This window comes from Tursiops truncatus, chromosome 12 (genome assembly GCF_011762595.2).
Source record: "Tursiops truncatus isolate mTurTru1 chromosome 12, mTurTru1.mat.Y, whole genome shotgun sequence".
Taxonomy (NCBI): domain Eukaryota; kingdom Metazoa; phylum Chordata; class Mammalia; order Artiodactyla; family Delphinidae; genus Tursiops; species Tursiops truncatus.
The window spans coordinates 30,597,966-30,613,541 of record NC_047045.1 but is presented as its reverse complement, the minus strand read 5'-3'; the positions used below and the strand labels follow the sequence as shown (position 1 = coordinate 30,613,541).

Below are 15,576 nucleotides of genomic sequence, written 5' to 3'. Positions count from 1 at the left end.
GATAAAATGCATAGGATGATGAACAGCATTTGTCTGATATATTCACAAAGCAGGTGGGCTGGTTTATGCCTTTCATGACAAGCATAATCTAAAACAAATTTCAATCTTAACTTAAAGATATTTTAATGTATCCATTTGACTCACAAGCTCAAGCTCACATTGAACTTAAAAGAAAACCCCTCAGAGCTCAGTTTTTAAAATGCATCAAGTAAGATTTTATATATTTTAAAATTAGTCCAGATGTCATCAAGTTAGTTCTTAATTAAACATTGTCTCCCCTTGAATCAGTGACAGTGGTGGTTACCGCTGGGAGCAAGAGAGGCAGAGACACCTCTGAGTCATTTTAAAGGTGATTTTAACATTCTCAGCAACCTTCATCCCTAAGGGTAAAACCCTATGTAATGCAGGCATTGAAACCCTAGCCCTTTTGAATACAGGTCAAACGTATTCACTTCCCCAGTAGTTAAAAATTTTAAACTAACTTACAAACATATCTAAAAGTTGCTAACAAATATTTACCAGAAATTCGAAGATGAGAATCATTAATTTGAATCACCTTGAATTCAACGATGCTTCTCCTAAAGTTTAAAGTCCTTTCCTATAGGTTATATAATCCGTGTAACTCTACCATCCTTGGGAAACTGGTAGGAGAGTTGGTCTGTTTGCCCCTATTTTAGAAATGAGGAGAGAGAAAACCAAGTTGGTAACGAACTCAAGGTTATGCAATATCAGAACGAGAGCACACACTTTCAGCCTGTTCTCTGCCTTTAGACTGCCCACTGCCCTAGTGGATGCCTCTCCTCCCTTTAAGAACATACATATTCATGTGTTTGTAGTCAGCCGTGGATATTGACACAGACTACAATGAGTTGAAAAGAGAGGGGCAGCTAAAAGAACAATTAAGACTACTGAAAGAAAATAAGAAATTTAATAATTGAAATGTCTTCTATTTCTTAAAAAGAAAAAGAGAGAGAGTACATGAACCAGATAAGATTCAAATAAAAAAAGAAAACAAAATACATGTAAAATGAAAAATGCAATTGGTTTTGTATCTTCAAATGCTTAACTTACAGGATGGGAGAACACACAATTTAGCTTGTTTGGGTTTAGTTCTCCTAATATATTCTACGGAGTAATTTATTTTCAGGAGAAGCCTCACTGCAGCGCTCCTATTATGATAATGGGAATTTATGCACATGAGTATTTGTGATCACATCGCAGAGCAATTTTTGGAAGAACTAAGGGGGGAGGAATTAGCATTTTAAAAATAGGGATGAAGGCTTAAAATAAACCTCTAAATTTTCAATCTTTCACTCAGTCTATCTATACACACACACACACACACAAAATTCCACAGTGAATTGTCTTATGTGGGCTAAGTGCTTCTCTGGTGAAGAACAAAACTTGTGAGTGAAAAACGGCATAATGCAGAGAATGCCTGCATGGATTTGTTGATGAGAAGGTGGCCGCCCCTGAGATTGGAAAACACAGCTCCTGCAGCCCCAGACCTCTCTGACCATGTTCACTTTGCTTACTCAGGAGCAGACAATGACAGGCAGGGACTTAGGGGGAGGGGATGAATCAAAGTCCCTCTTACTCTGTGTCTCTCTGCTAGAATTGCTGTCACCCTGGTGAGGTGACATGAAGTAGGGGATCAATCCAGTAGACACAGGATGAAAATGTAAACAGGGATAAGCTCTCTGTGCAGGCACTCTCTTTCTCGCTCTCTTTCTTCCATCTCATTCTATCTTTTTACACAAATTCCAGGCATTTGAGAGGGTAGGTGTTTTTTGCTGTCTTGAACAAGAAAACGCTCAGCACTCAAAGTCACTGAACAGTAGGATCATCTTTAGGGCAAAGCCACACTGCTTTTCGTGAATCGTGTGTGGCGATTTCAAGATTGTGTTACAGAGTGTGCCAATATCAGTGTGTATATTAGATCACTGCAAATACGAATACCCTCGGGGAATATTCTTGCAAAGTCACAGCTTGGGCATATTAATGAAAATAAAGCTGATCGAAGTAGGTAAACTCATAGGTCCGTGCACCAGTTTATGGGCACAAGTCAGCTGTCACTGGGTAGGCAAAGGGAGACATAATATTCCAGTCATTTCTCTAGTGGAAGGAACATTAGCCTACTCTCTCTCTTAATTGATATTCTGTGACTGAATCAAGCTCTGCTGATTGCTGACCAGCTCACACGTTCCCCATATGTCTCCAGATTGCTAAACTCAGAAATGTGAGACAGCATCACTGAGTTAGTCTGAGGACAGCCAACCTCGGTAGTGGTTGCTAGACCATTTGTTCCTATAAGGAACAGATAGGTGCAAATCAGGAGTCTGGAAAAATGTGTATTTTCACAATTTTCAATAAATTTATTATCTCATATATAAGGCACGACTCAAGGATTCAAATTAATTTCACTGGACAAACATTATTAAATAGTGTCAATTTGCCAGAGTAGGTGAAATATACTGTACAAGAATTTTATTTTCTTCTTTTATATTTGTCCTTTGATGTACATTCCTGTTCTTATTTGCTTGTGAAGAGTGGAAACAAAATTATGGATATAGTTAGCACAGATTAACTTCAGAGCAGAAAAGCTTGTATACTTCAAGTATCAATTGTTTACTAAAACTTGAGTTGTTAAAACTGAAAAGCAGAATGCAGAATTTCCTGTTCTCATCAGAGTCAAGGGCTAAAACTGTAACTTCTTCAATCACACATAAAGATATGCTAATATTTTACATTTTATTTTTGGAAAAAGTATCAAATATAATGCCAAAACCCCCAAGATGCGTGTTACTACTTTAAGATAATATCAGGGTGTATTCCCACATGCAAGGTCCTGAGCTCTTCTAAGTGTATTAATCATCCCAACAACCATACAGGGCAGGGACAGTTTTCATTCTCATTTTACAGATGCAAAAACAGGGGTTTATAAAGAGGTCAGAATCTTGTTCATTGCCCATAGCCCATCTGTGGGAGAGCTGTGATTTGAACCCAGGCAGTCTTGCACTGGAGCTCAAGTCTAATCTCTTTGCTATATGGATCCTTCAGTAACATTAAATAAATTCTTATAATTGAATCTGGCAATGTGTTTCATGCACTTTGAACATTGAGAATGTTTATCAAAATAGGAGAATGGGTACCATGTTTTAAACATAAATGCTTAAAAATGGATTGTACCTGAGGTTGCTGTTATGACAGATTGAAAAGTAACATATATACAAATATATTTAATCAATTTAACAAAAGAGACTTACCTTTTTATTAACCTACTTTTTATTATTTAAAAAAGGGAGAACATGCTAGGTTACTCACAGCAATTAGGGGTCTCATGTGTGTTTACATGGTTAGCAAGTGTAAATTATGCTGACCTGCTTAGGGCTTGCAAATAGCTTAGATATGATGATGGATCATGGTGTGACTTCCTGTGAGATCTCCTTGATTTTTGCTGAGAATATTTAAAAAGTAAAGGATGTGGCCTTCCCATAGGGATTACAACACTTCTTTGACTTAATCAGTTTGCTTTATGCTCTCAGAGAGAGAATTCTCTAGTTTCACTCATCTAGAGAAAACCATACTATTCTTGGTATTTGCAGTAGTGAAGAAAATCACTGTTTTCCTCAAGAGAAGCATTTGGTAAAAACTGTAAATAATTTCTCAGCAAAATGTGATTCGTTAATGTAATCTTAAAAAGGAAAACCAAACAACAGGACAAAACAGATCTTATAAAATTTAATAACCTCAGTACATAATCATGTAAACAGTAACCTCCCTCTCTCATTAAAATCAAGGAGAAAGAGCTCCTAGTTTGAAGGTGTTACCATAAAACACAATAAATTGTTCTAAAATATTTTGGAGGAATTACAGTGAAATTTTTCAAGAGATACAAATCCCTTCATTTAATGTATTGGCTTGTGCTGTTCTTGAAATCATTCCATTTCTCCATGATGAGATAGGAGCCATGAGTCTCGCTCACTTGTTTTATACAGTAGCGTTTGAACAGAGCTATCACTTACTGCATGTTTGCTCTGTGTCTCAAGAAAATAAAACAGCGAAATGAGTAATGCTTTATTACCACCAGAGTCTACTGAAAAGCAAATAATATTCTCAGGCCTAGAATGAAACCTTACTGAGTGTTGGTGAAGGAAAGGAAAAGAAAATGTAGAAAAAAAGATTTCCAGAATTTTATTAGGCAGACAGCTGAAACAGAGTCACAGGAAATGATTTGAAAGCATTGCTTGAAATAAAGTTTTTCTTTTCTGCTCATCAATTAAACGATTAGTGCACAATTCTCTCCTTTCTAGCAATGTTGAAGTTAGGGATGAGAATTCTTGATTTACTATTTTCTTCGTAATAAAGGCGGCGTCCAACTTGCAAATGGATTGTTTTACCAAAATGCATTTGTTAGATTGTTGTGTGGGACCCAAATGCCCTTTTCCAAAGAATCAATGTTATAAATCACTGTTTGATTTAAAGCTTGGTCCACATAAGCCTAGTGAAAGCATAATGCTCCTCAGCTATACTACTGTAACTCTTAGCCTGAAGTCTGAGGTCTGAGCTGGGGGTGACTCATTTTGAACTAGAAGAGGGAGGAAGAGACTTTTCTTCCCTTTTCCTGGGCACAAGGCAATTCCAGGATATGGTGAGCATGCCTTCTGAATTAAAACCTGGGGCATATGGCCCAACATAGGAAGTTGTTTTCTATGAAAAAAATAAAATTAGAAAATAAAAAATTTTCTCCAAGGACATTCTACAGATATATAGAGATGACTTTTAAAATCGGTACAACCCCAGAAAATCCAGTAGATGTGGACGCTCCACACTAGTAACATTTGGGGAGAGAAAGTTTTGCTTTGTTTGGTTTGGTTTTGAAAGCCCAGCTAGAAGCAGGAAGCCCAGGAGGCTATTGCAGTTGACCAGAAGAGAGGTGATGGAGACTGGAATAAAGCCAAGCCAGAGGGAACAGAGAAGAGACCAATTTATTGATATGATAGATATTAAAAGTTGGAAATATCAAAACTTGGTCTTTTGGTGTGAGAGATAGGGAGGAGACAAGATGCTTGGGGGGGCTGACTGGCTGGACAGACTGGGGTTGGTGGTGGATCAAAATCATTGGCGGGGGCTTCCCTGGTGGCGCAGTGGTTGAGAGTCCGCCTGCTGATTCAGGGGACGCGGGCTCGTGCCCTGGTCCGGGAAGATCCCACATGCCGCGGAGCGGCTGGGCCCATGAGCCATGGCCGCTGAGCCTGTGCGTCCGGAGCCTGTGCTCCGCAACGGGAGAGGCCACGGCAGTGAGAGGCCCGCGTACCGCAAAACAAAACAAAACAAAACAAAAATCATTGGCGGTAAAGGAAAATAAACCAATTAGCAGGGAAGATGAGTCTGCCCAAGGTCAGTTCTTTCAGCCACTCTTGCTTTAACACAGCTCCATTTTCTTCCCTACTTTGGACTTAACACATTCTCTAAAAAGCACTGAGATTTGGGCATTTGATCTTCACAACTATCCTAGGAGATTGTAGGTGATAACAAAGAATCAGAAAGGTTAAGTAACTTGCTCAAGATTATGGTTAAATGGCACTGAACTTCTATTAAAAAGATCTTTCTGACCAGTACTCTTTGCATTACTTAATCTTGCTACCTCTGTGTACACAACTAATCCTTCAATTCAATTCAATTCAATTAATTCATAAATTCAAAAAGTGTTTGATGAGTTCTTACAATAGGATATACTTGATACTGTCTCTAGGAATAGAGAGAACAAAGACATAGGCTCTGCCCTCCAGAAGTCTCATTAATGAGGTAGGCTTACAGAAATTTGAAAGCAAGCAAACCTCTCCTGAGAAAGAACCATATAAAGAAAGAAAGGAGTAGATAAACTTGATCCTCTGACTACAGGTGAGTATTATTTCCAGCAGAATTACTCACAGACCCTTGCTGTAACATTAAGTGGTGGGAAAACCTTGAAACTATCAACAAGACCTCTATATATCCCTGAGATGCAGGCAGTGCTGCTTTGGTGATGGTTGTCTCCTGTGGTGAAAAGAATGTAGACATTGAAGCCTAAGGACGTGGGCTTGAATTTCTGCTTAGTTAATTGTTAACGGTGTGACTTTGGGCCAGTCATTTAACCTCATGTGAAGTGGGTATAATGCTGTAAGAATTAGATGTGGTCTATATAAATAAAAATCCAACCTAGTGGCTACTATTATTACTACTATTAATAATAGTAGTATACTGCTATTATTATATTTAGTATTATTAGATACTGCTCACCCACTTCTGAATGGCAAATGGGACAATTTAACCATATTAAGGACCCCAGTTTATCAGACGCATGTGGCTGAGCAGGAGATAGCAGACATAGCAGAAGTGAAGCCTTTTAAGTGACTAATATGGGGGAGGGGGGTACTGGCAATGTGTGGGTGAGATGAGGTAGTTGGTAGCTGTGGAAGAATCCAGGAGAAGTCGCAGAACTCAGGAACAGTTAATGGTGATGATGCCCAAAGGATAGAGTCAGGCAAAGGAGGGGTGAAGAGGGAAGGGCAGAAGTCCCATCGTAACTCATTCATGACCATGTTGGCAAATTCACTCATCTATTCCTTTAGTCCCTCAACAAATATTCACTGAACACCAGCTATGTGCTAAGTACTGCTCTAAGCTGCAGGGATGAGGTGCTAAATAAGGTAATCAAGAATCCTGTCCTCACAGAATTCACAGTCTAATGGAGGTAAGAGAGATAAAGTAAACCGGAAATAGTCAAGGTAAGAGAAATCAAAGTGAAGATGTGCTAAAGCACAGAGACTCCAAATTGGAATGTATGGGAACAAAACACTAAAACTCTCTTTATATGCTGTTTGTGTCTATAAATTCATAATATTTAATTAACACTCTCCTAACACAGAGAGTGCGGCTGCTCCTGGGTCTGGCGTGCACAGTAGATCATGCCCTGTGTCCTGAGAGAAGGGTGGGAGCTCTGGTCCCTGGGGACTAGCAGAAGTGTTCTCCCTTTCACTCTCCCCATCTCTCTCTCTCTCCTTCTCTCTCTCTCCCTCTCTTTCGCCCTTTCTCTCACTACTGCACTATTTATTGGTCTTCTCTGATAGATCTGAGACCTGGACCCCTTATATGGCACTCTTTTCAGCCACACTGATATAAAAATGACAACCTAAACATATGTAACAAGAAATTGGCCAATATGTTTTCATATTATCAGTAAAGTTTGAAACGTGTATATATAGGCACAATGAACCTCACCCTGAGTGTAAATTTTACATTGTTTTTATAGGCCCTATAGACACGGCATAGAGGTCATTTATGTAATGAAATAAAATATAATGTAATAAAATGAAAGTAATAAGATAAACAACTTAAAATCAGACTTTACAGTTGCTGTATCAAAAACATTAAACAAGATTCTCTACCATGAACACAACCTTCTACATAAAATCAAGAAGTGTGCTCTCATCACACACCATGTCTGCTGGCACCTTGATCTTGGACTTCCCAGGATTGTGAGAAATATATGTTTGTTGTATAAAAAAAAATTAAACAAGATTTTCAAAAATAATGAAGCACAGTCAATCACAGTGTTCTCAGCTAAAAATTAAAATTATTTTGGAGAGAGCAAAATTTTATTTACTTAATAAAATAAATATCTTTAAAATATAAGCTATAATATCATATAACAAATAATATATCTAAAACATGTTCCAGAAACATAATGTTTTAATAAAAGTGTATTATTACTTTCATGAGTTAAATTTCACTTACCCTCCACTCTGGAAATGAAAGCATTCGTATTTTTACTATCAGCATTTGCTCAGCTATTTATAATCACTTAGAGATACCAACATCAGGTTTAGAGACATTTTCTTCTTTTATCTTTTCTTCATTCATTCTTTTTTCTTTTTTAAATTACCTACTGGGTTAAGACATTATCTAAAAAAAAAAAAAAAAGAGAGATCACCCAAATAATGAAATACTCAAACTAGTTTGGACACAAACCACAGTTCTAGTTCTAAACTTCATTGAATTTTTCAATTTCTCCTAAATCTCCTCGTATACCGGTGTTAGGATAAAGTGCATGGAGTGTTGAGGTAGAGCAGAGGTAGGGTGAATTATGAAGCTGCGTATCTACGTTCTCCAGCTTTTTCCTCTCAAGTAACAGCCCTTGAACTTTTTTGCCTGGCATAAAACGGGGTAGAAATTTTTCGCCTGTCTGAAGACAGGAGCTGGACGAGATAACCCATTGTGAAACCTGGGTGTTTAGGCTGTACCCTAAGTGGTCAGTAAAATCATTAGGAGAGTCTCCTAAAGTTGTTGAGTTATTCGTTTTAAAATTTTTTAGCTATGAATATGAGCATCAACTCATCAGTTTTGGCTTGGACTTCAGTCCTATATCTAAAGAATAAATAATATAAATTTAATTATCTTCATCTAAATTGACCACCAATGCAGTAGTCATTTTGGTTATTCCTGGATCACTCAGTAAACCATATTTTACCTTATTAGTAATATGGAAGTTTTAGAGATGAAATCCATTGGCTTTTGAACGCACAGACCACACGAATTATCCACTTTCTTTTGACATGCATTTAACCCCAGGAACGGTTGTTAATTTAGTAGTGGTCAGAGGACAGGGACGGTCCCTACGTAGAGTTCCACGGCCCTAGCAGGCCTTCATTAGAACCTTGCTCCTGAACTCACTGGCCCAGAAATGGGCAACGCTTTACACTAACTGGCGAGATAGGATCATTCAAAGCGAGGGCTGGAACATAGCCATTGTGCCAGCACAGAAGTGTTGTGGCTCATCACAGCATAACCTTCCCAGGCTGTAGTTCTCTGGAGAATGAATGACAGATTCCTGAGCTGCTGTTGTACAGTGGACTAAAGAGAAGCAAAGGCAGGCAAAGGAAAAGAAAATAGAAAAGCCTGGAAGTTTTCCTAGCTGCTGAAAGTCCAAGCACGTGGTGGGGTTGGGGACCATGGGGGTAGACACAGCAGTTTGGCATGCTGCAGTCAGAAGCGTGTGGATCTTTTTAAATAAAATATCTGGGCAGTCGACAAGTCTAAGAGATACTGAAAAGTAAAGAGCCATCTCTATATGTGGGAAGCATTATTGTACATTGGTTTCTTCCTCAACTCTTACATTTGGAGAGCAATCATGATGAGGTATGTCATCTTCAAATACTGAGAACAGTGGCAAGCTGTGAAGTGGTTTCGGGAGAACTTTTCTCATATGTGAGATCTGGCCTAACAAATAAACAAAAATAATGCCACTAGGTGAAATAATACATTATTAGAAATTCATCATTTTATAGCATCCATGGTTTTTATGTTGAATAATACTGTGGGGAAGAGAAGACTTCTAATCAGGGTGGTAACTCCTCTTCAGAAAATATATTTATATTTTGCTTTTAAAAAAATGGGTAGTAGGCGCTTCCTTGTGGCACAGTGGTTAAGAATCCACCTGCCAATTCAGGGGACATGGGTTCGACCCTGGTCCGGGAAGATCCTACATGCCACAGAGCAACGAAGCCCGTGTGCCACAACTACCGAGCCTGTGCTCCACAACAAGAGGAACCACCACAATGAGAAGCCCGTGCTCCGCAAAGAAGAGTAGCCCCCGCTTGCCACAACTAGAGAAAGCCCATGTGCAGAAACGAAGACCCAACACAGCCAAAAATAAATAAATAAATTTATTTAAAAAAAAAAAAAGGGTAGTAGTCTTTTGGTTCAAAATGTAAACAGTAGCATATATCAAAGAACGGATAAAGATATTGAGATTATAGTCTCTGTGTAACTTTAAAATTTTTATCTTGGCATATTTAAATGCTAGTCTTGAGGTTTGTTTCATGTGAAATTTCTTCAGTCATCTCGAGGGGCTGTTACACACCTTCCAATCTTCCTGTAATTAAGGCAGTAGTTTTGTTGTCATCTTGTCACAACTCATGAGAAAAACTGAAAACTCAAGAGCATATTCAGTAGTAAGTCAGTATTAGACAGCTATATGTAATTTGACTTTGCATCTTGAGGCGCTTCACTACACTTGTGAAGAGTCAGCTATTCCTTTCCCATTAACTACTTTTTCCCTCTAAAGATTCTTTCTTTTTTCTTAAAGTTTCTAAGGGGCATCTTCCAGGATATTCCAGGAACTCAGGTGTTGGTAAATCTAGCAACAAACTCAATTTAATTTTTCTAGGATTCACTAAAATTAAGACTTTACTGTCTAGTTTTAATGGAATTCTAAGTAATATATTATTATAAAATTAAGTCAGAGCTCATTTGGATGAATTTGTAACTATCCCATAATGTTGGCAATCATGTACTGAGAAATTCTTTTGTAATATTTAATGTTTTTTGGTAAAAAAAAAACCCAGATCCTTTCACATAGAGAAAGATAATGTGGAATTTAAAACAATAAATTATAAACTTGTATTTATTATTTGATAAGCCTTAGGCAGAGCCATGTACACATTAAAAATATTTTCTTTGCTCATATTACTTCTAAACATTGAAAATATGTTGCAAATTTCTAGAGGTTAGATAATGACCAATAATTCATTACTAAACCAAAAGGGCCTTCAAGGAGAATCCCAAAGACCTGAATTTATTTGGTTTTATTGTAACTTAGAGCAGAGATCTATTATCGACACAGTGAACACAGCTGGAGAACAAAATTATAATTGGAGATGTAGTAGGCAGAGTGACATTAAATCCCCAAATATAAGAAATCTCACAATGACTTCACAGATATAAAATTGGTCATGACTGGGAAGAGCACTGTGGATTAAAAAGACCTGAGAACTGGGCTTCCCTGGTGGCGCAGTGGTTGAGAGTCTGCCTGCCGATGCAGGGGACACGGGTTCGTGCCCCGATCTGGGAGGATCCCGCGTGCCGCGGAGCGGCTGGGCCCGCGGGCCATGGCCGCTGAGCCTGCGCGCCCGCAGCCTGTGCTCCGCAATGGGAGAGGCCACAGCAGTGAGAAGCCCGCGTACCGCAAAAAACAAACAAAAAGACCTGAGAACTAACCATAAGTCAGTAATGCCTGTAGGTAGGAGATTATTGGTCTTGAAAAATGTATAGATAAGGACATAGCATCAAAGGCCCCACAGAGTGACTCTCCCTGTATCCAACATTGTTTGCCTGACTTTGAACTCTATATTTTAATCAGCTGACAAGAGCATAAAGGGGAAAAGTGGAAATAATGAAAGTACTGAAAACTGGGTAACAAAAGAATAGCAAAATGACTGGGGTTACTTGGTCTGTATAAGAGAAGGGGGATGATGATAATATTGTTGAGTACATATAGTGATACCATGTGTATGGGAGAGTATAAATTGTTTATCATTAGTACCAAATCTAGACTGTAATGTAATTGTTTTGAAATAATCTGTAATATTTTTCCCCTTAGAAAAAACTTTTTGATTAAAAAACAAAAGCCCTGGGACTTCTGAGTAAGTTAAGGGGGACAAAGGAGACTGATTAATTTACTGTTCATGAAATGCATACAAAGTTAAGTTCTTCAGTTAAAATGGATAGATGAGATTCTTGGAAGAAATGGGACATCTGATGCACTTTGAATCGTTTCCAGGCCTTTTATCTTTGTGACAGCTGTAGCCAAAGTCGAAATTTTAGTCATTCCAATCCAGCTTTCTGAGCTCTGTAGACCCATGTGCCTTTAACAAGTAAAAAGAAATATTATAATGCCCTGAGAGGTACCTGATTCAGTTTCAGTGTAATTACCTTCCTGTTTCTCTTGCCTCTTTCTGCCATCCTTTATTTCTGACTTCCATGTTATACAATGCACCTGTCATTTAACTTTCTGTGCTTTCTCAGCTTTGGAACAGTTGGTGGTAATCCAAACCTAACAGCAAGCATCATTCTGTAAAGAACAATGCTTTCTTCCTTTTTATCTTCTATTTTCTTTTCTTTTTTAAAAATAATTTCTAAATGAAGAAAGACAAATTGCTACCCAGTTTCTGTCACCTGTTCATTTCTTACTGTTATGTCTGCTTTCAGGTTTCTCCATGGAGTATCTTTGATGCTATTCCTCCTAGAGCCAGGAAAAATCATCTCCTGCCTAAAATATTTTTTTCTGCAACATTCATTCTTGTCTGGAGATATGACACATTCATTTTGACATTTGGTGATAGAGGAGCTGAGACCAGCACTCGCAAGACTGAGATTCTTGAGAAGGTGGAGATTAGGATCTTTGAGAGAGAATCTTAATCTTATAATGTAGGAGGCAGAAATTTTTACATTTGAGATCAAACTTGATGAAAATGCACTTTAACAATTACCGTTACGCAAAACATTGTTAATTTCATATATATGAACGTAGCATCAAGGACTCCACAGAGTGACCTCTGCTGTTAACTGTGACCTCTTCAAATAATTTTGACTTTTATTTAAGCTTTATTTTATCCTGGGGAATATTCTCCATCTTTTGAAGAAGTTATGCTTCTTGTGTGATCTCATATATTATACTGGTCATAGCCTCATTCTGATCTTTAGAATGACCTGAAGATTTGGAAATGAATTCATGAGGTTAAGAGAAAATTTAAAATATCCCCATGGATTTATTTATTTTCTCTTTTTTACCAATAAAGCTCAACATTGAAATAAAGTAATAGTTTAAAAGCAATTTTATTTATTTTAAAAAGCCACATTATCTTTTAAGTTTATTTTTCACCTTTATTCAGTTTTATTTCTTATTTCCTTATTCTTCTGCTTTTGGTTATCAGACACTTTTATCATTGCCTCCCTCCAACTCAAACTGTTACCTATTTCTATTCCATATACAGTTAATATTTACTCTGTTTAAGGATGTTATCAACTTCATGTTTTCAAGTCCTACTTTCTAAAAATATTTTAGTGAAATATTTCTAAAGATGAAAAATACTGTAAAGGTCAAACTACTTCATATACTTCCCACTTCAAAGGTTTTTCTATTTAATTCTAAGGTAAAATCATCTCGATTTTTTTCCCCAAAGTGCTTTTCTGTAGTCAATATAAGAAATAAAATTAAAAATTTTAATTTATATAATGCTGAAGAGAAAACTGTCATCAGACTTGCTTATTAGTTTGCTTTTATTTAGATTCAGCTTTCAAGATATAAGAAACATTTCCTCTGTTCTTCCTACATGAATATTTGTGAACTGGTTGCCACCAAGTAGCAGGTTGTGTTATAATGTATCATACGCATACATTTAAGGCTTCTTTCATCATTAAAGGAGTCACTATCTTTAATTTTTGTAAGGGTTCTTAATTATTGGTGCTTATTTCATATTTTGATTAATTTTGGTTTTTAATTTCCACTACCTGTCATGGCATGTTTTGCCATGATCTTTCAGTTGGGTGCTATTTTAATTATTATTCCAGGGATTCATTTTCTCATTTATCATTACCTCAGTCCTTTTAGGTGCTTTCAGAGGGCTAATATCAACTTTCAAGGATAAAGTGTGAAGAACAGATTGCCTTCACACATTGATAATTTTGAAGATTTACAAACAAATTTAAAAATATGATTTCCATTAGTGCACTTAATAAAATTTGCTACAATTTAAGTAGTATAATCCTTGAAGTTTGCATTAGCAAAGTCCTGTGTCCCTACCTCCTGTGTCACAAGAGAAGCCCAGAAAGTTAAAAGGCACTAACTGGGCCAAGGAGGAAAAAGAGTTGAGAAATGTTTATGAGGTAAACTTAGAAGGACTTGATGAGGGTCTGTAAGGGAAGGAAGGAAGGAAGGAAGGAAGGAAAGCAGAGTGGAAGGGAGGGAGGAAGAAGGGAATTTTAGAATGACCCCTAGTACTCTGAGTTAGAAACATCCTAAGGAGCAGTAAGTTTTGACATGAATAGGGTAGACGGAGGAAGAAATGATGAGAGAAATTTTGGACCATTTTGAAAATGTGGAAATATCTCTGGCACAGCCAAGGAGAGATATCTCGTAACATTTATATTCAATTCTGAAACTCAGAGAACACCCTAGGGCTAGAGATGGCAGATATAAGTATATAAGTTGTAGTTATAACCTTGAGCATGGATGAGACAGCCCCCCTGCCCTCACCCCTAACCCCTACCCCCAACACACACACATCACTATGGACAATGTGCAGAGCAATCAACCACAGAGGGAGCCCAAGAACACTGGGGTTTTTTTTTTGTTTCTTTTTTTTTTTTTTCCGTACGCGGGCCTCTCACTGTTGTGGCCTCTCCCTTTGCGGAGCACAGGCTCCGGACGTGCAGGCTCAGCGGCCATGGCTCACGGGCCCAGCTGCTCCGCGGCACGTGGGATCTTCCCGGACCGGGGCACGAACCCGTGTCCCCTGCAACGGCAGGCGGACTCCCAACCACTGCGCCACCAGGGAATCCCAGAACACTGGTTTTTAAAATGGGAGCAGAGGAAAGGATTTGGCATCAAGAGAAAGATAAGAGAAGAAACTGGAATGAACTATGCCAAGGAATTCCTGCAAATAAAGAGTTTCTAAAAAGAAAGAAGGTTCAAAACTGACCAAGTTAGAAAAGTTTTAGTTAAGTGGTGTGATTGAAAGCAGAGGCAGTGTAAACCACACACGGAAGCAAGCTGGCTGACTGAGAGAGTGGGAAGAGCTGGGCACTTGTTAGAGAGAAACACCGGGCTGATGAGATTTTCCTTTCTTTTAGTGAGGGAAAAACTTGAGCATGCTTACAGAGTACAGGGAAAATATCAGTAGAGAAGGAGAGCTTTGAAATTCAGGGATAACAGAAACAGCTCCCTAAGAAGCTTTTCCTAGCACTCCATCTTCTTAATTCCCTTCTACTTGCAGCATGGATTGAGTATCCCTTCTATCTGTACTTGTGACTCTTTACATATATATTAGACAATTACCTATTTATTTGTCAGTATATCCCGCTGGAGAAGTGGGGGCCCTATTTAGTTCGTCTTTAAACCTCTTTTGCTTAGAGCCATGTTTATTGAAGGAAGAGACAGAAAGACACATGTTAGAGAGCAGAGAAACAGGATCCGTCAACCAAGGGGACTCTTCATAATATTTTGAAATTTGAGTGAAATGATAAAGATGGGCTTAAATCTTGAGTCGAGTTTACAGAGTTCAGACCGTGCTCTTACTTACCACGTTTGCAGACCCAGATCAATTTCACCTCTAGGGTATCTGACTTTAACATTTTTTAGACTCTTTCCTGCTAGCCCCATTTTTTGTGTTCTTTACTTCAGAGGCACACTCCTAGCTGTACAGAGCATGTAGAGAGAATATATAACAAGTAGTAGTGATGAATGAGACCATCAAATAAAAACATTCTGAAACACAGAAACCTATGAGTATCTGAACTAATTAAAAGCCCTCCAGGTCACTTTGTACAGGGAGCAGCAACAACAAAACAACTCTGTTTCACAATCAAGAGCTACTTGTTTTGTCCTGAGCAGCTATTTCTTAAATTAAAGCTGTTGGTCACAAATTAGACAAGGTAAGAAACTGGGGATTATAGTCTACTCATCAGCGATACTTTTAGCCCCCTAAAAGAAAGAAAAAGTAAATGTATGCCCGTTGATTGTGAATCGATAGCGTC

General features: G+C 38.1%; 1 long non-coding RNA gene across 2 annotated transcripts; it reads right to left on the bottom strand.

Moving 5' to 3' along the window:
• Window positions 1-562: 562 nt before the first annotated feature.
• LOC141276085 (uncharacterized) lies at window positions 563-15,237 on the bottom strand. 2 transcript variants are annotated; one of them, XR_012325024.1, is made up of 3 exons: window positions 15,123-15,237; window positions 7,780-7,947; window positions 563-668 (listed from the first exon to the last, which is right to left on the bottom strand). It is a non-coding gene; the product is annotated as an uncharacterized lncRNA (long non-coding RNA). The 2 variants fall into 2 exon arrangements; XR_012325025.1 differs by lacking the exon at window positions 15,123-15,237 and adding an exon at window positions 8,513-8,532.
• Between the last annotated feature and the right edge of the window lie 339 nt (window positions 15,238-15,576).